Source organism: Hyperolius riggenbachi, chromosome 8 (assembly GCF_040937935.1).
Source record: "Hyperolius riggenbachi isolate aHypRig1 chromosome 8, aHypRig1.pri, whole genome shotgun sequence".
Classification (NCBI taxonomy): domain Eukaryota; kingdom Metazoa; phylum Chordata; class Amphibia; order Anura; family Hyperoliidae; genus Hyperolius; species Hyperolius riggenbachi.
In genome coordinates this window covers 134805796-134833424 of record NC_090653.1, presented here as the reverse complement: position 1 = coordinate 134833424, position 27629 = coordinate 134805796, and the positions used below count along the sequence as shown (strand labels likewise).

The window sequence follows — 27629 nt, the reverse complement described above, 5'->3', positions numbered from 1 at the left end:
CTAATTACGTGAAATTTCGCGAAATCGTAATTACTCCATTACGCTCATCTCTAGTGGCTGCTGGCCACAAGCAAAAATTAAAAAAGAAGTCCAAAGTTTGTAAAACGTAAATGGCGCAGTAACTAAATTATACTGATGTACTGTACATTTATAAAGGTAAGGTAAGTTGCCTGGGGAGAATTTCAGTGCAAGTGATGTCAGTACTTCCCAGGTCAGTATGCTACATAGACATACTAGATTTTCAATGCCCAAAATCACTGTGATAATACTGGGCAATAGTTTAGCATGAGTACAAGTGTTCCATACATCTATTGCTTCCTTTTTATCTAATCTCCATAGTCTGATAATAGTCACACAAGCGGTATTTTACTTCCAACTGACATGAAGTCTCATGTTCATGATCCCACCTTTTGTCTCCATACAACAGAATAGGCGCTCAGGAGAGAGTTCATTACTTCACCAGTGCACTGATTGTGGGTAAACTGTCACCTGAAGCTATCATGAAATACTGTCTCAGTAGTGGAATACCATGTCTCCCATGTCTATATCTTTAATTAGACTGAGAAACAGGTTATGGAGCTGAAATAGACATCTGAAAGTCATTTTTAGTGTATGTAAATAATGGAAATGTAGAATGGGAGATTTAAAGGGTGCTCACAAAAACGTGTTGCCTAGCAACCGCTATGCAGGTGGGTGGAGTCTAAGAACCTGACCTGCTCAGGCCTATCATTCTCTTTGGGATCCTGCTGGTCACACTCCAGTGATAAAAACAATGGTTATGTGAAATGTACAAACCAACTTCAATAAGTATTTGTATATTGTAATAAGAATATTGCAAGGACTGACTGGTAGGATGCTCCCAATATAGAATTAAAAAAGTTTGAAACTATTTTAAAAAGGGATAGTAAGAACAGCGTACCTCTTGGGGTAATTTCACATACCGTGGGTAAGTAAAAATAATGATCACTTTTTTAGGCAACGCATTTCACAGGCAAACATCCCACATTAAAAGGTCATATATAGCGCTACAGCTATTCCTTTGGCCCAGAATCAAATGAAGTGAGAAGTTTGACTGTGAGACGTGTTGCTTAAATTGAAATAGTGACTTTAGTTAGGTTAGCATTAAAGGTTAGAGATAGGCACTCCACATATGAGTATAGTAAGTGGTAGGGAAGGTAGCAGGCAATCAGGGGCATTACTACAATTCATGGAGCCCCCCAGCAAAACTTAGATAGGGCCCCCTAATATTCACACCCCTTCCCTTGCCTCCCCTTGGTGCCCTTCTTGGTCTTGGGGCCCATCTTACAAGGGTCATAAAACCAGTGTGGCAATCATGAACTTTACACCCATAACAAGTGTAGCCACAAAACCACCTGATCTGGAGTAGAGTCCCCTGTATTGGAGGTAGGGAAGGTTAGTAGTTGTGGGATTCCTACAGCTCTGGGCCCCCCTATGATGGCAAGGGCTGCTCCGCTCTAGTTACACCCCTGCAGGCAATCTTAGTGTAAGACATAATTTAAAAGTTGAAGTATGTTGTTATGCTTAGGAAAAGAGTGATAAAGTGATAGCCAGGTTAAACGTTTACATTTAGACTACTCAGGTGGAGGGAAAATGGTTGTTAAGCTGATTATACAACATACATTCGTAATTGCATACTTTTATACATTATATCTTACTACTTGTACAGTAACAAGGGCCAACAAGGTGAGTGGTTGAGTATATATTAAGGTCTCACTCCCACTATAAGCGTTGCCGTGCGAATTTCATATAGTGTGTAACACGCAAGATCGATAGAAGTGCATAGATAGCACTTCTACCGTTCCCATCATACGTGCTGCACAGCATTGCGATGCGCTATCGCACTGCTGCATGCATTTTTGGGGAATCGCAGTGCTGACCTATTCACTACAGTGAAAGGGATCAGCAGCACAGGGCATAGCAGTGCAAATGGCGTGCGATCCTAAGCGCTGCGTTCTGATCGCATGGTCATCTGTGCTAAATAATCTGAACAAGGCCTAACAGATTGTTTAGCTGAGCTCTCATTCTAAATGGAGCTGGTACATTTGCACACGACTGTAAAATCAAGACTGTAGGGTGAATGGCCAGTTTTAATGTAAGAAGAGATTGAAGTAAACCCAAGCTGGGAAAAGAGTTAGATACTTACCTAGCTAAAGGGAAGCTTTGCCCATATCTGCCTCAGCCCCAGGGCTGTGCAGAAGGTCCTTAAGGGGTGTGCCCCTGCACGTGCCTGCTCAACCCCACGGCTGCACACAGGGACCCTCTGAACATATCCGACAAGAGCATCTGAACATATCCAACAAGCGCTTATAAGGTATGTTCTTTTAGCCACACTTCCCTGCAGTTTACGAGCAGGGCCATATTGCACCTGCACAAGTGTGGCTGCACCTGCGCAGTAAGCTGAAAGTACCAACCTTACAGTTAAAGTTAAAAATAAGTAAGCTCTGTGAATCAACCCAAATATCTATATGGAGTGTCTGTGTTCTTCTTTGTGTGAGTTTCACTCCAGTTTCTCCCTACATCCCAAATGCCACTATAGTACTCTAAGTTAATTGGCTTCCTCCCAATTTCGTCTTAGATTATGTTTGGGACAGTAGACTATGATTACAGTAGAGATCAGACTTTGAGGTCCTCCCAGGGACAGTTATTTACATGATTATGGTCTGTGTAAAGTTCTGCAGAAGATTTTGGCACGATAAATCCATGATAATCATCAAAAGTTTCCATTAGTAAAACAATACTGTATAATCTTAATTTGTTTAAATAGCACTGTCTGAATATTTGGCACTAATATTTTATTTTAAAGCAAACCTTAAATGGAAGGTCCTGTTTTCACTATGCCTGAATCATGCAGTCGATGCAGGCAGGGAAACGCTGCCTATACAACACAACTATACTATACTATATACTATGGTATATACTACAGTATATACTATACTATACAACCTCAATAGGCTGCCGTATGAATCTCATTGGTGCAAGTGTGGACGGCATGCTGCAGATTCCTGCGGCATGCACCCTAATCTCTATAGCCATGCAGGGCAAAGCTTAGCGATTCAGGCTGCGTCTTAGCAGCATAACAGGAGCCACGGACGAATTGGAAACGGCCATGGCTCCTATTGGAAAATGGCCCTACTTAAAATAAAAAACAGATACTAACCTATGGAGATGGAAGGCTCTGGGTCCTTAAGAGCCTTCCCGCTCCTCTCACAGTAACCTCGTTCCAGCGCTGTCACCACTGTTAGTAGTCTTCTGCCGATGGGTCGAAGACTGCTCCGTGCCGCCATGGGAGGCTTCAGAAGTCTTTGAGAGCCTGAGTGCTCTGGAAGATGTGCTGCTTCATACTGCCCCTGCGTGAGCACTCTCTATCACTCATGGGCAGTATGTGGCCACCCATACTCTTGCTGTCAGAGATCAGCGTGGTCCCATTGCTCCGCTTCAGTGCCTCCCAGTGCGCAGCATAATCTTGTAGTCTGATCAGCTTGGTCTGCAATGATGGAAGAGGCGAGCGGTGAAGTGTGATGGTAGTGTATACTTCAGAATACGAGTCATCACTGGTTACCGCTCACCTCCCTCATCATCACAGCAGGCCACGCTGATGCATAGTATGCTGGGCACTAGGAGGCGCAGAAACGGAGTGACAGGACCATGCTGATGAGTATGCATGTAGGCATGTAGAAGTGAGGGGAACTCACTGGTCTGGGAAAACTAACGGCAAGCTTTCAGGTAGCACCAGTGAGGGACAAGATGCACCGCAGCCGCCCCCCCTTAACCCAACTTAACCAGCACCCAAAGCACAGGCCTATGTGGCCTTCCCAGAAATCCAGCCCTGCTCAGAAGTAACAATGAAGTCCTACTCCAGTTGTACAGGTTTCCTTGACAACAAAAAGCAATCACTGTGATAAATGGTTTAACCCTCTGGGCGATACAATTACATCGCCCAGGAGGGGGCGCAGCACTTTTTTTTAATTTTTTTTAAAATCATGTAGCTAGCCTAGCGCTAGCTACATGATAGCCGCTGTGCAGCGTCATCCCCCACCTCCTCCGATCGCCTCCGGCGATCAGCGCAAGCAGGAGATTCCGTTCAGCCATGGCGATGCTCGCGATGACCTCACCGACATCATCGACGTCGTGACGTCAGAGGGAGTCCAGATCCACCCCACAGCGCTGCCTCGCACTGATTGGCCAGGCTGCACAAGGGGTCTGGGGGGGGGGGGCTACGCGGCACGGCGGGTAGCGGCGGATCGGCGGTGAGCTGCGGCGATCGGAAGTTACACGCAGCTAGCAAAGTGCTAGCTGCGTGTAACAAAAAAATAATTATGCAAATCGGCCCACCAGGGCCTGAGAAATCCTCCTGCGCGACATACCCCGAGCTCAGCTCGGGATTATCGCCCAGGAGGTTACAGCCCATACACAAGCAATTATTGCCACCCGACGGGGATTGGACAACATTGTAGGGCCGAGGCTGTACAGAAGCGTTCTTCTCTATGTGGGGGTGGAGTGGTGCAGGAGTGTCATCACATGGAAGGCGGGGTAAGTGGGGAGAACAAGGCTCTCAGCCGTTACTAGGTTGAAGTGACCCATCAGGACGCATCACTGGCTGAGCAGTTCAGATGGTTCAGAGGCTGCCATATAAACACGGATTCTCAGCAAAGGCAGACGTTATTTGCTGATTCAGTCGAATTTCATCCAACGTGTATATGGGGCTTAAAGGTTGGGAATTCAGATTCTTACTAATGCCTATTTGTGAGTAGAGATGGCCCGAACCTCCGATTTTCGGTTCGCGTACCGCGAACACGAACTTCCGCGAAAGACTTCTATGCTGGCCACAGAAGTGATGGAAAAGATGTTTCAAGGGGTCTAACATCTGAGTTTTTGCATGGATGAGTGGGATAGACGCCAAAAGTCCCGGGGGAAAAATCTGGATTTGACGCAAAGCAGCGTTTTAAGGGCAGAGAACACATTGAATGCTAAATATCAGGCCTAAAGTGCTTTAAAACATCTTGCACGTGTATACATCAATCAGGCAGTGTAATTAGAGTTTGCAATAGAAGAGAAAGGATAATCCGGGAGCAGCTTCACCTTTCAGGTATAAAACTTCAAATACTTTAATATACTTCTTCCAATAAAGATATATTCACAAAGGGTAAAAAGGACATCAACAGCAATACTTATCGACAGGAGGTAGTAAAGGTGGTGTAATTAGAGTACTGCTTCACACTGACACACCAAACTCACTGTGTAACGCACCGCAAACAGCTGTTTGTGTAGTGACGGGCGTGCTGGACTGGTGTGCACCATGGCCAGAGTGCCGTGGAGGTTTTCAAGCCCATATGGTCGCCGGGCTGTGGTAGCTCAATGATAGAACAACAGTGACTGCCCAGCTAATCAAATTTGGTCTGTCCACAATGAAGCAACGACCTTATTATCTTGGGTGTGCCCCCCCGAGACACTCATATAGCCGTCGGTCATTGCTTCATTGTGATACGCAAGCCCCTTCCCCGTGGCAAGGTAATGATCACGAAGGGGAATGGGCACATGTACATGCCTTTTGTTTTGTTGTTGCAGCTGAAGGCAAAAAAATTAGGCAGGCATGTACACGCACCAGAAAAAGTGCTAGCTGCGGCCTTAAAAATTCAGGAATCCACCTGGAGTCCTAAACCCTGTTGGTGGTGGCGGAGAAGGCAGTCAAGCGGCCTGCAGGCAGAGATGCTGTGTGGGGAGTGACTTAGTCTTGGGGCAGGCAGTCACACGGCGTGCGGGCAGAGATGCTGTGTGTGGGGACTGACTTAGTCTTCGGGTGGGCAGTAGCCCTCCGGGATCCATGCCTCATTCATTTTGATAAAGGTGAGGTACTGAACACTTTTGTGACTTAGTCTTAGGCGATTTCTTTTCTCAGTGACAATGCCTCCAGCTGCACTGAAGGTCCTTTCTGACAGGACGCTTGAGGCAGGGCAAGACAGAAGTTGGATGGCAAATTGGGACAGCTCTGGCCACAGGTCAAGCCTGCACACCCAGTAGTCCAAGGGTTCATCGCTGCTCACAGTGTCTACATCCACACTTAAGGCCAGATAGTCAGCTACCTGCCGGTCCAGGCATTGGTGGAGGGTGGATCCGGAAGGGCTAAGGTGAGGCGTTGGACTAAAGAATGTCCGCATGTCCAACATCACTATGATATCACTGGAGCGTCCTGTCCTTGCCTGCATGGACATGGGAGAAGGATTACTGGCCGTGGTACCCTTATTGTGTTGTGCTGTGACATCACCCTTAAACGCATTGTAAAGCATAGTTGCCAGCTTGTTCTGCAAGTGCTGCATCCTTTCTGCCTTCTGGTGATTTGGAAACATCTCCGCCACTTTGTGCCTATACCGAGGGTTTAGTAGCGTGGCCACCCAGTACAGCTCATTTCCCGTGAGTTTTTTTATATGGGGGTCCATCAACAGGCTGGACAGCATGAAAGACGCCATCTGCACAAAGTTGGATCCAGACGTACTATCCATCTCCTCTTGCTCTTCCTCAGTAACGTCAGGTAAGTCCTCCTCCTCCCCCCAGCCACGAACAATACCACGGGAACGTTGAGTAGCACAAGCCCCCTGCAACGCCTGATGCGGTTGTTCTTCTGCCGCCGCTGCCTCCTCCTCCACCAAAGAAACACCTTCCTCATCATCCGAGGCTGACTCCTCTTCCCCACACAACTCTTCCTCCTCCTCCCCCCTATGTAACTGTTCCTCTTCACGCTTCTCCACAGCTTGATCCACCACTCTATGCACAGCACTCTCCAGGAAGTAAGCGTATGGGATCAAGTCGCTGATGGTGCCTTCACTGCGACTCACCAGGTTGGTCACCTCCTCAAACGGCCGCATGAGCCTGCATGCATTTCGCATCACTGTCCAGTTGTTGGGCCAGAACATCCTCATATCCCCAGATTGTGTCCTTCTACTGAAATTGTAGAGGTACTGGGTGACGACTTTTTCCTGTTCTAGCAGGCGAGAGAACATAAGGAGGGTCGAATTTCAGTTAGTCGGGCTATCGCAAATGAGGCGTCTCACCGGCAACTTGTTTCTCCGCTGAATCTCAGCAAAATGTGCCATGGCGGTGTAAGACCGCCTGAAATGCCCACACAACTTCCTGGCCTGCTTTAGGATGTCCTCTAAGCCTGGGTACTTTGACACAAATCTTTGAATGACTAGATTCAGCACATGTGCCATGCAGGGTACATGTGTCAGCTTTCCCAAATTCAAAGCGGAAATGAGATTGCTGCCGTTGTCACACACCACGTTGCCGATCTCCAGCTGGTGCGGGGTCAGCCACTGATCCACCTGTTTGTTAAGAGCAGCCAGGAGAGCTTTTCCAGTGTGACTCTCCGCTTTGAGGCAAGACAAGTCTAAGATAGCACGACAGCGTCGTACCTGGCATGCAGCATAGGCCCTGGGGAACTGGGGCTGTGGAGCTGGAGAGGATATCGCAGCACCAGTAGAGTTAAACTGCCACTCAACCAAGGAGGAGGATGATGATGACAGCGAAGAGGATGTAGCAGGAGGAGAGGAGGTGGCAGGAGGCCTGCCTGCAAGCTGTGGAGGTGTCACAAGTTGGTCCCCTGCACAGCCACTTACTCCCTGCTTGCCATCGGTCACGAGGTTGACCCAATGGGCTGTGTACAGGGGCGGACTGACAACTCATGGGGCCCCCGGGCAATAGGAGATTATGGGGCCCCCCATACAAGTGTTTTCCACCTTTCACGTTCTTTTTTTTACAGGCTAAGATAATAATTTACTGACAACAGATATTTTATAATGATAAAAAACCCTGCGCCGAAAAATGGGTGTGGTCACGCAACATAATGTGGTCATGGGTAGGGCAAAATATACATGACCTTAGCAGTGGTGTAAAAGGTCTGCCAGGGAAGTTTGAACTCTGCCGTAGTGTTTCCCCCCCAAATACATGTAATCTGACTGCATTTCACCAAAAATCCATGCAACTTGGCAGAGGTTCCTCCAAAATACAGATAATATGGCAGTCGTCTCCCCAAAATAGATGTAATCTGGCAGCAGGGGTTCCCCAAATACACATAATTTTGCAGCGGCTCCCCAAAATATGCGTGATCTGGCAGCGGATCACCCAAAATACATGTAATCTGGCAGCAGTGGTTCCCCAAAATACACATAATCTGGAAGCAGCGGTTCCCCCATTATACACAATCTGGCAGCGGTTCCCCAAAAATACACATCTGGCAGCTGTTTCACAAAATACACTTAATCTGGCAGCAGCAGTTCCCCAAAAATAGTTAATCTGGCAACAGTTCCCAGAAAATAGGTGCCCCCAGTATAGGTAACCAGGTCAAAAGGTATCCCCAGTGTAAGTAACCAGGTCTATAGGTTTTCCCAGTATAGGTGTCCCCAGTATAAGTAGCCAGGTCTATAGGTGTCCCAAGAATAGGTAGCCAGGATTATAGGTGTCCCCAGAATATGTAGCCAGGATTATAGGTGTCCCCAGAATAGGTAGCCAGGTCAATGGGTGCCCCCAGTATAGGTAGCCAGTTCTACAGGTGTCTCCAGAATAGGTAGCCAGGTCTATAGGTGTCTTCTGTATAGATAGCCAGGTTTATAGGTGTTCCCAGTATATGTAGCTAGGTGTATAGGTGTTCCCAGTATAGCCAGGTCTATGGGTGTACCCAGTATATGTAGCCAGGTGGATATGTGTCCCCAGTATATGTAGCCAGGTGGATAGATGTTCCCAGTATAGCCAGGTCTATAGGTGTCCCCAGTATATGTAGCCAGGTGGATAGGTGTCCCCAGTATATGTAGCCAGGTCTATAGGTGTCCCCAGTATATGTAGCCAGGTCTATAGGTGTCCCCAGTATATGTAGCCAGGTTTGTAGCTGTCCCCAGTATTTGTAGCCAGGTGTATAGGTGTCCCCAGTATATGTAGCTAGATGTATAGGTGTCCCCAGTATATGTAGCCAGGTGTATAGCTGCCCCCAGTATAGCCAGGTGTATAGGTGTCCCCAGTATATGTAGCCAGGTATATAGCTGCCCCCAGTATAGCCAGGTGTATAGGTGTCCACAGTATATGTAGCCAGGTGTATTGCTGCCCCCAGTATAGCCAGGTGTATAGGTATCCCCAGTATATGTAGCCAGGTGTATAGCTGCCCTCAGTATAGCCAGGTGTATAGGTGTCCCCAGTATATGTAGCCAGGTGTATAGCTGCCCCCAGTATAGCCAGGTGTATAGGTGTCCCCAGTATATGTAGCCAGGTGTATAGCTGCCCCCAGTATAGCCAGGTGTATAGGTGTCCCCAGTATATGTAGCCAGGTGTATAGCTGCCCCCAGTATAGCCAGGTGTATAGGTGTCCCCAGTATATGTAGCCAGGTGTATAGCTGCCCCCAGTATAGCCAGGTGTATAGGTGTCCCCAGTATATGTAGCCAGGTGTATAGCTGCCCCCAGTATAGCCAGGTGTATAGGTGTCCCCAGTATATGTAGTTAGGTGTATAGGTGTCCCCAGTATATGTAGCCAGGTGTCCCCGGGAGGGGAGGCAGCCAGTGAAAGGGAGCGGTGTGCAGAGCGTGGGGAAGGGGGGAAGTTTCCCCCTCCCTTCCCTCACCTTGGGGCCCCCCTTCCTGGCTGTCCCCTCCGGAATACTGAAGTGTCGCACTGTCGTACAGCGGCTGACAGCGGGCGGAGACTTACCGCTGTCCAGCCACCGGAGGGAGCTGTGATCTGTGCGCCGCAAGTCTGGTCTACTCAAGACCAGACTTGCGGCGCACAGATCACAGCTCCCTCAGTCTCAGCCGGCTATAACAGCGGTAAGTCTCCGCCCGTTGTCAGCCGCTGTACGACAGTGCGACACTTCAGTATTCCGGAGGGGACAGCCAGGAAGGGGGGCCCCAAGGTGAGGGAAGGGGGGGGGAACTTCCCTGCTGTTCCCATAGCTCCCTTTCACTGGCTGCTTCCCCTCCTGCCCAGGGTTGTCTGACGGGGCCCCCCCTGACCACGGGCCCTCGGTCCGTGCCCTAGTGCCCAAATGGTCAGTCCGCCCCTGGCTGTGTAAGTAATGTACCTGCCCTGACCGTGCTTGGCAGACCAGGCATCCATGGTCAGGTGGACCCTTGACCCAACGCTGTGTGCCAGAGATGACACCACTTGCCTCTCAACTTCACGGTACAGTTTGGGTGTCTCCTTTTTAGAGAAATAATTGCGGCCTGGCATCTTCCACTGCGGTGTCCCAATGGCCACAAATTTACGGAAGGCCTCAGAGTCCATCAGCTGGTATGGTAACAGCTGGCGAGCTAACAGTTCCGCCAAGCCAGCTGTCAGACGCCGGGCAAGGGGGTGACTGGCAGAAATTGGCTTCTTTCGCTCAAAGATTTCCTTCACAGACACCTGGCTGCTGTGGGCAGAGGAGCAGGAACCGCTCAAGGGCAGAGGCGGAGTGGAGGAGGGTGGCTGTGAAGGTGCAAGGGAGAAAGCGGCTGAAGATGATGCACCTGAAGAAGAAAGAGTAGAAGGAGGGTGGCTTTTCTTTTATGTGCTGCCTTTGCTCAGGTGCTCTTCCCATTGCAGTTTGTGCCTTTTCTCCATGTGCCTTCGTAAGGCAGTTGTCCCTACATGGGTGTTGGCCTTTCCATGGCTCAATTTTTGAAGGCAGAGAGAACAGATGGCATTGCTCCGATCTGAGGCAGACACATCACCCCCCCTGGGGTGATGGCACTGTGGTGGCATCAGCAGCTGACGTTGAAGGGCATGTTGGCTGGCTGCACATAGATGGCGATACATGGCGCCGGACACTGCCACCAGCTGCTTCTGATGACGAGCTCCCCCTGCTTCTTTCAGAAACTCGTCTCCTCCTACTCCTCTCTGACTCCCCCTCTGAACTGTCCCCCTGTTCATCTCCTCTATTGGAAACATACGTAGGATCCGTATCATCGTCATCATCATAATCATCCTGCCCAGCTTCGCTTGCCTCAGACACCTCCAAAACTGCACCAACAGCAGGTACATCATCATCCTCCTCCTCACACGTTACGTCCATAGTGTGGCCTAACTCAGACATATGAGGTGGTGTAACTTGCTTAGCACCTTCATCTGGTTGTAACAATAATGGCTGTGCATCAGTGATTTCCCCACCAAATAACTCCTGCGAACTGTCAAATGTAGTGGATGTGGTACTTGGAGTAGCGCTGGTGGCTGTGGAAGATGAGGTGTCCTGTGTTAAAGCTATCCAATGATATCCTGCGCCTGAACTTGTGAACTGATGTCTACCCTGATAGGGGAGCCAGTAGTGATGCTATATCCACACGAACAACTCCAATACACTACTGTCTGCTTGACATATAAACTTTATTCAAATACTGTATAAACAACATACCCTGAACCCATTAAAAAGAGCAGTACTGCGGTGTTCTGCCTAAGCTATCCACAGCCGGCTGTGTCACATTCACCGATCTCCACTACATACAGTCACCCATTCACATACACTGGTCATTATACTCCCGGGAGTTTTTGTGAGATGTCTGCCAGCAGCGAATTTTATCTCAATTGGCTCCAGGTATGTCCCTTGTTATTCATGCGGGGGCTGTATGCGGGATGTTAGTGCAGCAGTGTCCCATAAGCAGCAGGTCTATGCCCCGTGGATATGTTCATGCAGCGTTAGTAGTGGATACACAGCAGACGCATTAAGTACATACAGCTTTGAATGGGTTGGCAGCCTTCGTCATCTGACGAAGGCTGGTGGGCGGCCGATACTAGTGATGCAGAGAGCAGAGCGGTGACGTCACATCTGGGTCTCGAGCGGTGTGAGTTTGTGCTAGCAGGAAGAGATCCCCACGGTGCGGATATGCCGGCATATGGACGCTTATGAACGCAGAGTGGACAGAACAGGACGCAGAGCGCACAAAAAGAGGACTATACAACAGACCCAAGTGAAGTGTGACAATGCGCAGGAGGTGGTGAGAGCCCTCAGTGGCAACCCATTCAAAGCTGTATGTACTTGATGCGTCTGCTGTGTATCCTGCATGAACATATCCACGGGGCATAGACCTGCTGCTTATGGGACACTGCTGCACTAACATCCCGCATACAGCCCCCGCATGAATAACAAGGGACATACCTGGAGCCAATTGAGATAAAATTCGCTGCTGGCAGACATCTCACAAAAACTCCCGGGAGTATAATGACCAGTGTATGTGAATGGGTGACTGTATGTAGTGGAGATCGGTGAATGTGACACAGCCGGCTGTGGATAGCTTAGGCAGAACACAGCAGTACTGCTCTTTTTAATGGGTTCAGGGTATGTTGTTTATACAGTATTTGAATAAAGTTTATATGTCAAGCAGACAGTAGTGTATTGGAGTTGTTCGTGTCCTGTGTTAAACAGTCAACCACGTCCTGACAATCTTGGGAGTTGATGGGACGTGCCTTCTTCCGAGCACTGTACTTTGGTCCAGGGCCACACAAAATCACATCACCACGACCTCGCACAGACCTGCCGAGTGGCCTTCCTCTGGTTCTGCCTCTACTTCTGCCTCTACCTGTTTTGTCCGTTTTGACCATATTGGGGGGGATGAAGTGAAAGGTATGCGCTGACTTGACTAATACAATGTGCAGTCACACAGGTGCAGTTAACAGGTATGCACGGAGTGGTATATCACAGGTAAGTGGGTGCACTGAACACAACAGGTAGGTATATGCAGTGATGGGTATTAAAAATGTGCACCTGTCACACACACACACACACACACACACACAGGTACCGAGCAGGTACAGTGACACTGTGTGCGCTCACGTAGATAGGTGGGTGCACTGAAGTGAACAACAGGTAGTAGGTATATGCAGTGATGGGTATTACAATGTGCACCTGTCACACACACACAGGCACCGGACAGGCACAGTGACACTGCATGCGCTCACATAGGTGGGTGCACTGACTGAAGTGAACAACAGGTAGGTATATGCAATGATGGGTATTACAATGTGCACCTGTCACACACACAGGTAGTCACTGAATGTGCTGGGCCTGGCATTGGCACACACAGTAGGAATTACCAAGGCTGTCTATGCAACACAAGTGTCAGTGGGACACACACAAAAAAAACAAAAATAGATCACAAGAACAAGATTAGCTCTCAAAAGTGCTGTTGAGGGTGCTTTTTTAGCAATAAGAATCAACAAGGAGCAAGCTAAGAAGCCTACAAGAGCCTAACTAAGCTTTCCCTATGAGAGTCTGCAGCAGCTTTCCCTTCTCGAATTAATGCAGGCACACGAGTGAGTCCAATACCTGCCTTTTATAAGGGGGTGGGGCTCCAGGAGGGAGTGTAGCCTAATTGGCTACAATGTGTCTGCTGACTGTGATGTAGAGGGTCAAAGTTGACCCTCATGATGCACTATGGGGGCGATCCAAACTTCTTGAAAAGTTCGCGGTTCTCCGCGATCGCGAACCACAGAAGTTCCCCGGGAACCGTTCCCCGGTGAACTGTTCGGGCCATCTCGGCTGACAGGGCTGTATATAATGCAAGTGGGCCACACACACACACAAAAAAAAAAAAAAGATCACAAGAACAAGATTAGCTCTCAAAAGAGCTGTTGAGGGGTGCTTTTTTAGCAATTGCACTATGGGGGTGAATCGAACTTCCGGAAAAGTTTTCCAGGAACGCGAACCACGGAAGTTCGCCGGGAACCGTTTGCTAGCGAACCGTTCGGGCCATCTCTATTTGTGAGTAAGACAGATCAAGTGACAATTAGATATTGGTGGGTGAACCCTTTCCCTGCCCAACCCTATCACCACTCAGGAGAAACAGTATACAGCCAGGCTGGATTTCCCAGGCAAGCACTATTGTATCCACTAACAGCAGGAGGCCTCTCACTTCTCTCCCCCTCCTCTCTACACAGGACAGAACATGCAAGCATTATAAGCTATCCATATTTTTTACATTATTATATTTGGATTTAATTCCATAAACCAATCAATTCTGATCAAGCTATATAAAGGTGCTCACTAATGATACAATTTTCAGCAAATGATCAGATAAATGCAATCAGAAATAAAATGTTGTAATACATAAATTATGTCACCATCAAAGAACCATCTGTACTTCTTATCCATCACAACCGATTGTAAAAAACATTTTTCCAAAGGTCTACATTAAAAATCATAATTAGCTCAATCAACTTTTGATCAGAGTTCTGCTGAAATGGGATCTAAATGGAATGCTGCGAGGTGGTTAAAGGATCGCCATTCACAAGCAGGTAGATATTGATTATTTGCTGAATTGGGTACCTGTCACATGCCATATGGCTAGCTGTAGTTTTACGGCCTGATGGATCGGGGATCTTCGCTGACGAATAATCGATCCCCGATCCATCTGGCCGAATCTGCCAGCGTTTTTGGTGCCATAGTAACGTAACGATCATGTGGATCTCGGCAAAAGTTAATGAGATTCGGAACAATCCTCCGTGATTTAATACAACATGGATTTAAAGATGACCGATTGCCATGGGTGGCGAGCGTCGTGAAACATTGTTTAACAAATTTTTGAAAAAATCCTGTCATGGGTATGGGCCTTTACAGTTAATTAAGACATATCTGTTCTGTTATTTGGGTCATGCTTAACATTGTATGTGTAGGCATTAGGCAACTTTAAATACTGTACTTGATGACTCATGCAAGAAACATTAAGGGACACATTTATCACACATATTACAACTAGACTTCACATTTTATTATCTTTACATGGGATTTTATAGACATAGAAACATGCTACCAATGTGATCATGAGAAAAACTGAACCAGGTTGTATGAAACAGGAGTTTCTATAGCCGGATAAACTTGCAGCAGAGGAAAGCGGAGCTAATTCTCTCTTCTAGTCCATTTTCTTACATTTCCATTATGATAGATTTACATTTTTGTGCCATGAATTATTTCAGCCTAATTTTAGTACAATCAATTTAGAAATTGCACAAGCTTAAAATCAGAGAACTGATTTTGTAATAAAAATATCCAGCTCTGCCCATCTTTAAATGGCAAAACTGTAAAAAAAAAAAAAAAGAAAGAAAAATGTCGCTGCCTGATGCCAATAATAAGCCTTCCAGAATATTAAATGCACTTTGCAAAAGCTTCTGTAAGCTGAAGACTATGCCCAGCTGTCAGCCTGAGCAGCTAGTATCGGCATTTATAAATATTTGTCACTGCTGTTTATGTTGCTTATTTATAACCAATCAGGATGGGTCACCACTTAAAGGAACAACAGAATACCCAAGCAGCTCGGGGTGACCCAAAACTACTAGGAAAATATAGGGGACCAAAAAGCCCTCCTTCTTAAAAGCAATATTCAGCGTAATTTGTATTCTTTAAAGCACAACCGAGGTGAAATTAAACTGATAAGAAAAGCAATTGTATCTATCCTCCTTCTCCTAAAAATGACTTTTTAAGATATCCCACAGTTTTATTTTATATTTAAATCTAGTTATTACGTTTTTACTGTTTCACTGTCTCTGCTCAATTACTCCTTCATTGAAGTATGCTAGAGGTCAAATCTATAAATTATTGACCCTTTGTATCTCTTTCCTGCTCTCAGAAGCCATTTACTGACAGGAAAGATCATCGAACTGCCACTGCCACCCCTCGATATCCTCCACACGGCCAGAATGAGGTCGAGGGCCACCAAGATCTCGACCGACCCCTCCTACCCGGGCAGTCGGTTCTTCAAGCTCCTTCCACTGGGCCGCCGCTACAGGGCTGTCCCCACCAGAACCACCAGACGCTGGAGTACCTTCTTCCCCCAAGCGGTACTCCAACTGAACTCAAACCTTACATGATAGCTTGTGTTTTTCTTTCATGCACATTTCCCCTGATTGATCGTATGCCTCACTATGTTCACATTTATGTTCATGTCATGTAGCCCATCCTACGCCGTATGTATGTAGGTCTTATGTATGTATGTACAAACTCCATGCCATGTGCTCCAAAAACAATTCCGGGTATGTCTCTGGCATACTTGGTGAATAAAGCTGATTCTGATTCTGAATGTATTTTACAGCTGTAATTACTTATCAGTGAGGGTTATGCTATAGTCTGACCCAAACCGACCCGGACCGAAACTGTCACTTGCATACCTGATGTTTAACTCTTTCAGGCAGAGAAAGAAAAAAAGGAACACAGCCTAGTTATTTGTGTGCTTGGCACTGTACATACACATGTCTATCTCATCATGTCACATGTCACCTCGGTTGTCCTTTAAACAGAAGGTATTTGTGATATTTCAGCATTTAGTGTGCAACTGTGGTTACCCACAATGCATCACTACTGAATATGCATATTATCAATTTATTCTCCTGAAGCCGGGCTTGCACCCAGAACGCTAGTGTATAGCAAGCCTATAGCTTATAAATACATTTTACAGAGCCACGTCAAGGAAAGCACTTACCTTTGTATACGCAGGTTTCTTGTTACCTTCTGTCCTGGATGCTTTTAGTATAACCATTACAATCTATGTGCTCCAGCCTTGCTTTTTGCTAAATACTAGGTCCCCATGGTATAATCGCCAGCATTAATGTATGTGGTGAGATGGAATGGTCACGGCCTGTACATTTTCTGCCGACTGTCCTGGCGCTCTCATACATTCACAGCAATGTAATATCATTTAGCGGACATAATTGAGATGTGTCATAAACCTTTCAAATCAGTCTTCTGCTTGTCTACCAAAGGCACGGATTAAGACTTTCATTGCAATGACGCTTTAAATCCTTTAAACTGATCTGCCCCCATCAGCGTTAACTAACGACCTATATATGACCTGCAGCAGGATAAACCTCACAGCCTTTCAAAGCACTGCCTCTCTCCCACACTCACCACATAAATGTTTATTTGTGTTTATTGGCTTTGCCTTTATTCTGAGCATCTGACATGAAGCTAGATACAGTATTCGTGTACAGTATTTGTGTACATGTTGTGTTAGCTCCTCACATTTCGTTTTTTAGAACACAGGACACAGAATTACTTGGTGGCTTATTAGGGGGAGGCCCTGTACTAAACTCACACTGGAAGCGCAGTAATGCCTACTTAAAACAGAAGATAAATCCTATCACAAACTAAATGAACTAGGGCATTAAATCTATGGTGGCTGGAGCAATGGAAATCATACTATCCTTTGGCCATGTTCACAGTGGTGCATTGCGGTGGGGCATAACGGCCGCTTTGTAATGCGGCTTCAGTGACGTTCACAGTGCAGCAGGTGAATTGCGATATAACAGGTAGTGGTATGGTAACGCACTGCATGCAATGCATTACCGCTAAACACATGTCGACAGTGAAAGTGAAGCATACTTTTTTTCTTTGTAAATGTTTTATTTGTCTTTCATAGTTTTAAACTATGAGGTAATTGACAGATTTCCAGGCATCTGTATGAGTTTCATAAGATAAGATGTGTAGCATAAAAAAAACAGATATATGATACATCAGATATATGATATGATACATTCTGCCTCTCACTTTCACTGGATGTGAAAGTGAGAGGCAAAAACAAAACTGCAGGACAGAAGGGTTTCATGTGAAGAGGAAAGACTGTGGTTTGGTACCTGATAATTAGTGAGGAAATGTATGGAATAGGCCACTTATGGAGAGCTTTGTACAAGCGAGTTATGAGTTTGAACTGGATCCTTTCAGTAACTGGCAGTCACTGGTAGGATTGGTTGATTGATTAAAGAGGGGCAGTATCAGAGGACGAGATGACAGAGTTCAGCAACTGGAGAGGCATCAGTGTGTTTTTTGGTTGTCTGCAGAGTAGGATGTAGCAGTAGTTGAGACAGGATATGATTAGAGCATGCACACACATTTTAATAACTTTTCGTGTGAGTAAGGGGCAAATACGGGATATATTTTTGGGATGAAATGAGCCAGATTTACTTAAAGGGAATGTCCAAGCAAAATAAAAAAATGAGTTTCACTTACCTGGGGCTTCTACCAGCCCCATGCAGCCATCCTGTGCCCTCGTAGTCGCTCACTCTTGCTCCACTGGTAAAAATTTACGCATTGAACCAGTAATGCGTAAAAATGTATGTGTTAATGTTCCTGCACTCGCGGGAATGCGTAAAAATGTACGCAATGCGTCCCGCCGACCTGCCAGCGGGGGACTGGAGCAGCAGTGAGTGACTTCGAGGGCACAGGATGGCTGCATGGGCCTGGTAGAAGCCCCAGGTAAGTGAAACTCATTTTTTTATTTTGCTTGAACCTTCCCTTTAATGTCATAATATAAGGCATTTGGAGTTGATGTTATTGGGGGGGCACCTATATTTAAAGGGAACCTAAACTGAGAAGGATATGGATTTTTCCTTTTAAAATAATACCAGTTGCCTGACTCTTCTGCTGATCCTGTATCTCTAATACTTTCAGCCACAGCCCCTCAACAAGCATGCAGATCAGGTGCTCTGACTGAAGTCCGACTGGATTAGCTGTATGCTTGTTTCAGGTGTGTGATTCAGCCACCACTGCAGCCAAAGAGATCAGCAGGACTGCCAGGCAACTGGTATTGTTTAAATGGAAACATCCATATCCCTCTCAGTTTAGGTTCCCGTTAAAAACGTAGGGAAATGCTTGAATGGCAAGTCTAATACATACTTCACATAATATCAGCCACACCAGGCCATATTTAGAAATATTGGACTTTGATAAAAAAAATGTACAAACTGTTTCAGAGTTAGGAAGCTGTGGTTTACATGCAGCAGTTTATCACCATGGATCATGATGTACTCCGAGAGGTAATTTGGAAGGGTTCACAATGTGTCAAGCCATGAAAAGAAGCTTTGAGTTTTATAAAATAACAAATCACATTAAAAAGTCATGATGCCTGTTTTTAGTTTTTAAAGGGAACCTAAAGCAAGACATATATATAGGTTGCTATTTGTATTTGCTTTTAAGCAATACCAGTTGCCTGACTGTTCTGCCTCTAATGCCTGGTACACACCATACAATTTTCCTTCAAATAGATGGGTCACATAAGATAATTCCCAACAGGTCCGATCTGATTTCCAATAGTTTTTCTGATCGATTTTGAATAGAAGTGATCAGAAAATCAATAAGAAAAACAATCGGACGTCAGATCGGACCTGTTGGAAATTATCTATTTGACCCATCTATCTGAAGAGAAATTGTATGGTGTGTACCAGGAATAATACTTTTAGCCATAGACCCTGAAAAGGATGCAGATCGGGTGCAAATATCTGATGGACAAATATCTGACAGACAAATATCTGACAGACAAATATCTGACAAGATTAGCTGTGTGATACAGCCAAAGATATTAGCAGGAATAATCTAATACTGATCACATGCTTCTCCGTGAGTTCTCCTAGGCAGAGCCATCCCTAGTTAGGAGTAGGTACCGGGTAGGTTTGAGTCAGGCCCCTTCCACATTAGGATGTTTTCATTGCGTTGCGCTACTCTTTTTTACCACAGGGTAACACTAATGCAATGAAAGTCTATGGGACATTTCATACCTGATGTGGTGCGATGCGCTGGAAGCATTGCATCTGATGCAAAAGAAACAGCATGTTATGGCTCAACATCTGCAGCAACGTGCATTGAAAGGAAGTCATGTAACTCAGTGGTGCCGCAGATATTTTATATTTTCTTGCGTTCGCACTGCAGTGTGCATGCGCAGTAGCAAGTTTTGGCAATACACTTGCTTGCAATACGTATTTCCGCCACAGGAAGTGAGCACTAGAGAGTCTATTTCTCCCAGGCAGAGAACTCTCAGTCAGGCTCCCCAGAGCTACAATATGATAAACTGTATGTATTCTCCTGGGAGGAGGTGCTGATGCTCATCACTTTATGACACAGATGAGGAGGACTGGCTCCAACAAAAACACAAATTGCCTGACACACATATACTGTAATGTAGAACTCACATTATATTGCTGCAGGCTCCGCTCTCCTGTATCCAGGCTTTGTATTGAATGAAACTTGCTAGTGTCATCTGGGGATGCTGCTAGGGATTACTTTCCGGGGAGTGCTTATATTTCAAGTATGCTCGAAATTCCTGCTAGGGCTCATTTTAAGGGATGTCTTATATTCAGGGAAACACGGTAGGAGCTAAAACTTGGGCGCAGTCATAGTCACCATTGCAAATCATTGCTACAACCTCAGCGCCTGCGGCAGGGGTCAGTTAAAGTTAGGCGTGTGGGGAGGGTTTAACCACTTCCCGACCGCCTAACGCACAGAGGCGGCCGGGAAGTGGAGCCTGCAAGGACTAGCTCATGCCCAAAGGCGGCGGTCCTTGTAGGTGCATGGGCGGAGCGATCGCGTCATCCGTGACGCGATCCTCCGCCGGCGCCTGTCTCCGCTCACCCGCCGCAACATCCCGCCGGCTATACGGAAGTGCCGGCGGGATGTTAACCCGGCGATCGCCGCATACAAAGTGTATAATACACTTTGTAATGTTTACAAAGTGTATTTTACAGGCTGCCTCCTGCCCTGGTGGTCTCAGTGTCCGAGGGACCACCAGGGCAGGCTGCAGCCACCCTAGTCTGCACCCAAGCACACTGATCTCCCCCCCCCCTGCCCCCTGATCGCCCACAGCACCTCTCAGACCCCCCCCCCTGCCCACCCCCCAGACCCCTGTTTACACCCAATCACCTCCCTAATCACCCATCAATCACTCTCTGTCACTATCTGTCAACGCTATTTTTTTTTTAACCCTAAACTGCCCCCTGGGCACTCCTGATCACCCCCCCACCCCTCAGATTCTCCCCAGACCCCCCCCCCCTCCCCTTGTGTACTGTATACCTCTATCCCCCTGATCACCTGTCAATCACCTGCCAATCACTCATCAATCACCCATCAATCACCCCCTGTCACTGCCACCCATCAATCAGCCCCTAACCTGCCCCTTGCGGGCAATCTGATCACCCACCCACACCAATAGATCGCCCGCAGATCCGACGTCAGATCACCTCCCAAGTGCAGTGTTTACATCTGTTCTCTACCCTAAACACCCACTAATTACCCATTAATCACCCATCAATCACCCCCTATCACCACCTGTCACTGTTACCCATCAGACCCTAATCTGCCCCTTGCGGGCACCCAATCACCCGCCTACACGCTCAGATTGCCCTCAGACCCCCCCTTATCAATTCGCCAGTGCATTAGTTACATCTGTTCTTCCCTGTAATAACCCACTGATCACCTGTCAATCACCTGTCAATCACTCATCAATCACCCCCTATCACCACCTGTCACTGTTACCCATCAGACCCTAATCTGCCCCTTGCAGGCACCCAATCACCCGCCTACACGCTCAGATTGCCCTTAGACCCCCCCTTATCAATTCGCCAGTGCATTAGTTACATCTGTTCTTCCCTGTAATAACCCACTGATCACCTGTCAATCACCCATCAATCACCCCCTGTCACTGCCACCCATCAATCACCCCCTGGCACTGCCACCCATCAATTACCCCCTGGCACTGCCACCCATCAATTAGCCCCTAACCTGCCCCTTGCGGGCAATTTGATCACCCACCCACACCAATAGATAGCCTGCAGATCCGACGTCAGATCACCTCCCAAGTGCAGTGTTTACATCTGTTCTCTACCCTAAACACCCACTAATTACCCATCAATCACCCCCTATCACCACCTGTCACTGTTACCCATCAGATAAGACCCTAATCTGCCCCTTGCGGGCACCCAATCACCCGCCTACACGCTCAGATTGCCCTCAGACCCCCCCCCCCCTTATCAATTCGCCAGTGCATTAGTTACATCTGTTCTTCCCTGTAATAACCCACTGATCACCTGTCAATCACCCATCAATCACCCATCAATCACCCTCTGTCACTGCCACCCATCAATCACCCCCTGGCACTGCCACCCATCAATCACCCCGTCACTGCCACCCATCAATCAGCCCCTAACCTGCCCCTTGCGGGCAATCTGATCACCCACACCAATAGATCGCCCGCAGATCTGACGTCAGATCACCTCCCAAGTGCATTGTTTACATCTGTTCTCTCCTCCAAACACCCACTAATTACCCATCAATCACCCCCTGTCACTGCTGTCCATCAGATTAGACCCCTATCTGCCCCTAGGGCACTCAATCACCCGCCCACACCCTCAGAACCCAGCCCTGATCACCTTGCCAGTGCATTGCTTGCATCTATTCCCCCCTCTAATCACACCTTGAGACACCCATCAATCACCTCCTGTCACCCCCTAGCACACCTACCCATCAGATCAGGCCCTAATTTGCCCTGTGTGGGCTCCTGATCACTCGGCCAAACCCTCAGATCCCCCTCAGACCCCCTTCCAATCACCTCCCCAGTGCATTGATTGCATCTATTTTCCCCTCTAACCACCCCCTGAGACACCCATCAATCACCTCCTGTCACCCCCCTAGCACTCCTATCCATCAGATCAGGCCCAATACAACCTGTCATCTAAAAGGCCACCCTGCTTATGACCGGTTCCACAAAATTCGCCCCCTCATACACCACCTGTCATCAAAATTTGCAGATGCTTATACCCCTGAACAGTCATTTTGAGACATTTGGTTCCAGACTACTCACGGTTTTGGGCCCGTAAAATGCCAGGGCGGTATAGGAACCCCACAAGTGACCCCATTTTAGAAAAAAGACACCCCAATGTATTCTGTTAGGTGTATGACGAGTTCATAGAAGATTATATTTCTTGTCAAAAGTTAGCGGAAATTGATTTTTATTGGTTTTTTTTCACAAAGTGTCATTTTTCACTAACTTGTGACAAAAAAATAAAATCTTCTATGAACTCACCATACACCTAACGGAATACCTTGGGGTGTCTTCTTTCTAAAATGGGGTCACTTGTGGGGTTCCTATACTGCCCTGGCATTTTAGGGGCCCTAAACCGTGAGGAGTAGTCTAGAAAACAAATGCCTCAAAATGACCTGTGAATAGGACGTTAGGCCCCTTAGCCCACCTAGGCTGCAAAAACAGTGTCAAACATATGGTACCGCCGTACTCAGGAGAAGTAGTATAATGTGTTTTGGGGTGTATTTTTACACATACCCATGCTGGGTGGGAGAAATCTCTCTGTAAATGGACAATTGTGTGTAAAAAAAATCAAACAATTGTCATTTACAGAGATATTTCTCCCACCCAGCATGGGTATGTGTAAAAATACACCCCAAAACACATTATACTACTTCTCCTGAGTACGGCGGTACCACATGTGTGGCACTTTTTTACACCCTAAGTACGCTAAGGGGCCCAAAGTCCAATGAGTGCCTTTAGGATTTCACAGGTCATTTTGCGACATTTGGTTTCAAGACTACTCCTCACGGTTTAGGGCCCCTAAAATGCCAGGGCAGTATAGGAACCCCACAAATGACCCCATTCTAGAAAGAAGACACCCAAAGGTATTCCGTTAGGAGTATGGTGAGTTCATAGAAGTTTTTATTTTTTGTCACAAGTTAGCGGAAAATGACACTTTGTGAAAAAAAACAATTAAAATCAATTTCCGCTAACTTGTGACAAAAAAATAAAAACTTCTATGAACTCACCATACTCCTAATGGAATACCTTGGGGTGTCTTCTTTCTAACATGGGGTCATTAGTGGGGTTCCTATACTGCCCTGGCATTTTAGGGGCCCTAAACCGTGAGGAGTAGTCTTGAAACAAAAATGACCTGTGAAATCCTAAAGGTACTCATTGGACTTTGGGCCCCTTAGCGCAGTTAGGGTGCAAAAAAGTGCCACACATGTGGTATCGCCATACTCGGGAGAAGTAGTATAATGTGTTTTGGGGTGTATTTTTACACATACCCATGCTGGGTGGGAGAAATACCTCTGTAAATGACAATCTTTAGATTTTTCTTACACACAATTGTCCATTTACAGAGTTATTTCTCCCACCCAGCATGGGTATGTGTAAAAATACACCCCAAAACACATTGTAATACTTCTCCCGAGTACGGCGATACCACATGTGTGGCACTTTTTTGCAGCCTAACTGCGCTAAAGGGCCCAAAGTCCAATGAGTACCTTTAGGATTTCACAGGTCATTTTGAGAAATTTTGTTTCAAGACAACTCCTCACGGTTTAGGGGCCCTAAAATGCCAGGACAGTATAGGAACCCCACAAATGACTCCATTTTAGAAAGAAGACACCCCAAGGTATTCTGTTAGTAGTACGGTGAGTTCATAGAAGATTTTTTTTTGTCACAAGTTAGCGGAAATTGATTTTTATTGGTTTTTTTCACAAAGTGTCATTTTCCGCTAACTTGTGACAAAAAATAAAATCTTCTATGAACTCACCGTACTACTAACGGAATACCTTGGGGTGTCTTATTTCTAAAATGGGGTCATTTGTGGGGTTCCTATACTGTCCTGGCATTTTAGGGCCCTAAACCGTGAGGAGTAGTCTTGAAACGAAATTTCTCAAAATGACCTGTGAAATCCTAAAGGTACTCATTGGACTTTGGGCCCCTTAGCGCAGTTAGGGTGCAAAAAAGTGCCACACATGTGGTATCGCCGTACTCAGGAGAAGTAGTATAATGTGTTTTGGGGTGTATTTTTACACATACCCATGCTGAGTGGGAGAAAGATCTCTGTAAATGGACAATTGTGTGTAAAAAAAATTAAAAAATTGTCATTTACAGAGATATTTCTCCCACCCAGCATCGGTATGTGTAAAAATACACCCCAAAACACATTACACTACTTCTACTGAGTACGGCAATACCACATGTGTGGCACTTTTTTGCAGCCTAACTGCGCTAAGGGGCCCAAAGTCCAATGAGCACCTTTAGGCTTTACAGGGGTGCTTACAAATTAGCACCCCCCAAAATGCGAGGACAGTAAATGACCCCATTTTGGAAAGTAGACACTTCAAGGTATTCAGAGAGGGGCATGGTGAGTCCGTGGCAGATTTAATTTTTTTTTGTCGCAAGTTAGAAGAAATGGAAACTTTTTTTTTTTGTCACAAAGTGTCATTTTCTGCTTACTTGTGACAAAAATGCGAGGACAGTAAATGACCCCATTTTGGAAAGTAGACACTTCAAGGTATTCAGAGAGGGGCATGGTGAGTCCGTGGCAGATTTAATTTTTTTTTGTCGCAAGTTAGAAGAAATGGAAACTTTTTTTTTTTGTCACAAAGTGTCATTTTCCGCTTACTTGTGACAAAAAATAATATCTTCTATGAACTCACTATGCCTCTCAGTGAATACTTTGGGATGTCTTCTTTCCAAAATGGGGTCATTTGGGGGGTATTTATACTATCCTGGAATTCTAGCCCCTCATGAAACATGACAGGGGGTCAGAAAAGTCATAGATGCTTGAAAATGGGAAAATTCACTTTTTGCACCATAGTTTGTAAACGCTATAACTTTTACCCAAACCAATAAATATACACTGAATGGTTTTTTTTTAATCAAAAACATGTTTGTCCACATTTTTTGCGCTGCATGTATACAGAAATTTGACTTTATTTGAAAAATGTCAGCACAGAAAGTTAAAAAAATCATTTTTTTGCCAAAATTCATGTCTTTTTTGATGAATATAATAAAAAGTAAAAATCGCAGCAGCAATCAAATAGCACCAAAAGAAAGCTTTATTAGTGACAAGAAAAGGAGCCAAAATTCATTTAGGTGGTAGGTTGTATGAGCGAGCAATAAACCGTGAAAGCTGCAGTGGTCTGAATGGAAAAAAGTGCCTGGTCCTTAAGGGGGGTAAAGCCCACGGTCCTCAAGTGGTTAAAGAAATTACCTGAGACGTGGGGGGGGGGGGGGGGAGAGAAAAAATATGCTGTACATACCTGGTGCTTCCTCCAGCCCCCTCCAGGCTTTATCACTCCCTTGCTGTCCTCCTCCACCTCCTGGATCATCCGCAATTTGCCTCGGAAAGTCTGGTGGCGTACTGTTCATGCACGGCCTGGCTGCGGGCGCCCCATCCGTGCTCCCGTAGTCAGGTGCATTCTGTACCTGCCACGGAAGTGCGATGGGGGGAGCACGTGTGCTCGGACTGCGTCTGCGCCGACTTGCCCAGACTGGAGGACTTTCCATGGCAAACACAGAGGAGTAGCTATAGGGGGGCAAGGGGTACATCTGTCCCCAGGTGCAGCATCTGGGGGGTGGAGTTACAGGTTATACTTTCCCTGATGCGTTCCCGTCGAAGAGTCTATGAAAGACGGTGGGAGGATCCAATCTTCTTCCCTGCTTCCTCCTGCTCTCTGCCCCGGAGTTTTGTTTTATTTTATCTCCCTGCTGTAAACAGCACTTGCCATGTATGCATCAGCAAATCAGATCATGTGTATTTCTGCGTATCTCCCCACTTTCTAATGCCTGGTACACAGATGCAATTTCCTGCCAGGTGGATGGTTCAAATTGATCATTTCCAGCATGTCCGATCTGCTACTGTTGAAGAACAAGATCGAATTTTGTGCAGTGCCAATCTGAAAATCGACCCTCTTCTTAATCAGGTGCAGATTGGACATGCAGCAAATTATTCTAAAACTCAAACATCTCTAGGAAAGCACGATAGACCCCCTTATGGTTCACTCCTTGTCATGAGGGGGCGCAAATACTGACTTTGTCCTTGAGTGCTGAAAACCCTAGCTACGCCTCTGGGCAAATTGTGGACAATCCAGGCAGAAAAGGATGGCGACGAAGTGATCAGTCTGGAGGGTGCTGGAGGGAGCCCCAGGTATGTATATTTTTTTTCTCTACCCCCTTCTCAGGTACCATTTAAGGTTAGGCGTGATTAGGGGTTGGTTAAAGAGACTCTGAAGCGAGAATAAATCTCGCTTCAGAGCTCATAGTTAGCAGGGGCATGTGTGCCCCTGCTAAACCGCCGCTATCGCGCCGCTAAATGGGGGTCCCTTACCTCACAAATCCCCTCCGAGCAGCAGGGGATCTCTTCCTGGTTGAGGCAGGGCTAACCGCCGCAGCCCAGCCCCACGCGCATCTGTCAGCGCGTATCTCCGCCACTCCCCCGCCCCCTCAGTCTTCCTTCACTGAGAGGGGCGGGGGAAGGGCGGCGATGCGCCGCTGATAGACGCGACTAGAGGCAGGGCTGCAGCCGTTAGCCCTGCCTCTAGGAGCAGCAAAATCTACGACCAATTTGGTCGTTGATTTTGCGGGGGGGAGGGGGGGAGGGGGTGAAGGGACCCCCGTTTAGCCGCGGGATAGCGGCGTTTTAGCAGGGGCACACGTGCCCCTGCTAACTATGAGCTCTGAAGCGAGAATTATTCTTGTTTCAGTGTCTCTTTAGGGCTAGTCTAGCTAGGGGGTTAGGCGTTCCAGGGGGATTAATGGTTAAGTATCATAAGGTTCTGCGTTAGAATAGGGCTAGGTTTTGCTGTAGTAAAATATCAGTACATTTTACCGATATTTTATTTATTAAAAATACAATTCTGAAATGGTAGAATATTGGTAAAATACCAATACTCTACTACTGACTATTCCCAGGTGCCACTATTCCATGCACATAAGAAACGGCCCTGCATCCCCTGCTCCGTTCCTAAAGCCACTGTCCTCAGCCCAGGCCCCAGAACATTGCAGCCACCAATACTGAGGAATATAGTCAGAATTGGCTTGAGCGTGCTTGGGATCTGTGTAAAGCTCTGCACCACCATCTAGCGTTAAA

At 46.7% G+C, this 27629-nt stretch overlaps 1 protein-coding gene across 4 annotated transcripts in view; it reads right to left on the bottom strand.

Annotated features, from left to right (window-relative positions):
* GUCY2F (guanylate cyclase 2F, retinal) overlaps positions 1-16706 on the bottom strand; it is a 296029-nt gene extending 279323 nt beyond the window's left edge. For all 4 annotated transcript variants that reach the window (XM_068251134.1, XM_068251132.1, XM_068251135.1 and 1 more), the window contains exon 1: positions 16439-16706. The gene's annotated coding sequence lies outside the window, so the exon portion shown is untranslated. The remainder of the gene's footprint in view (positions 1-16438) is intronic.
* Positions 16707-27629: the final 10923 nt, after the last annotated feature.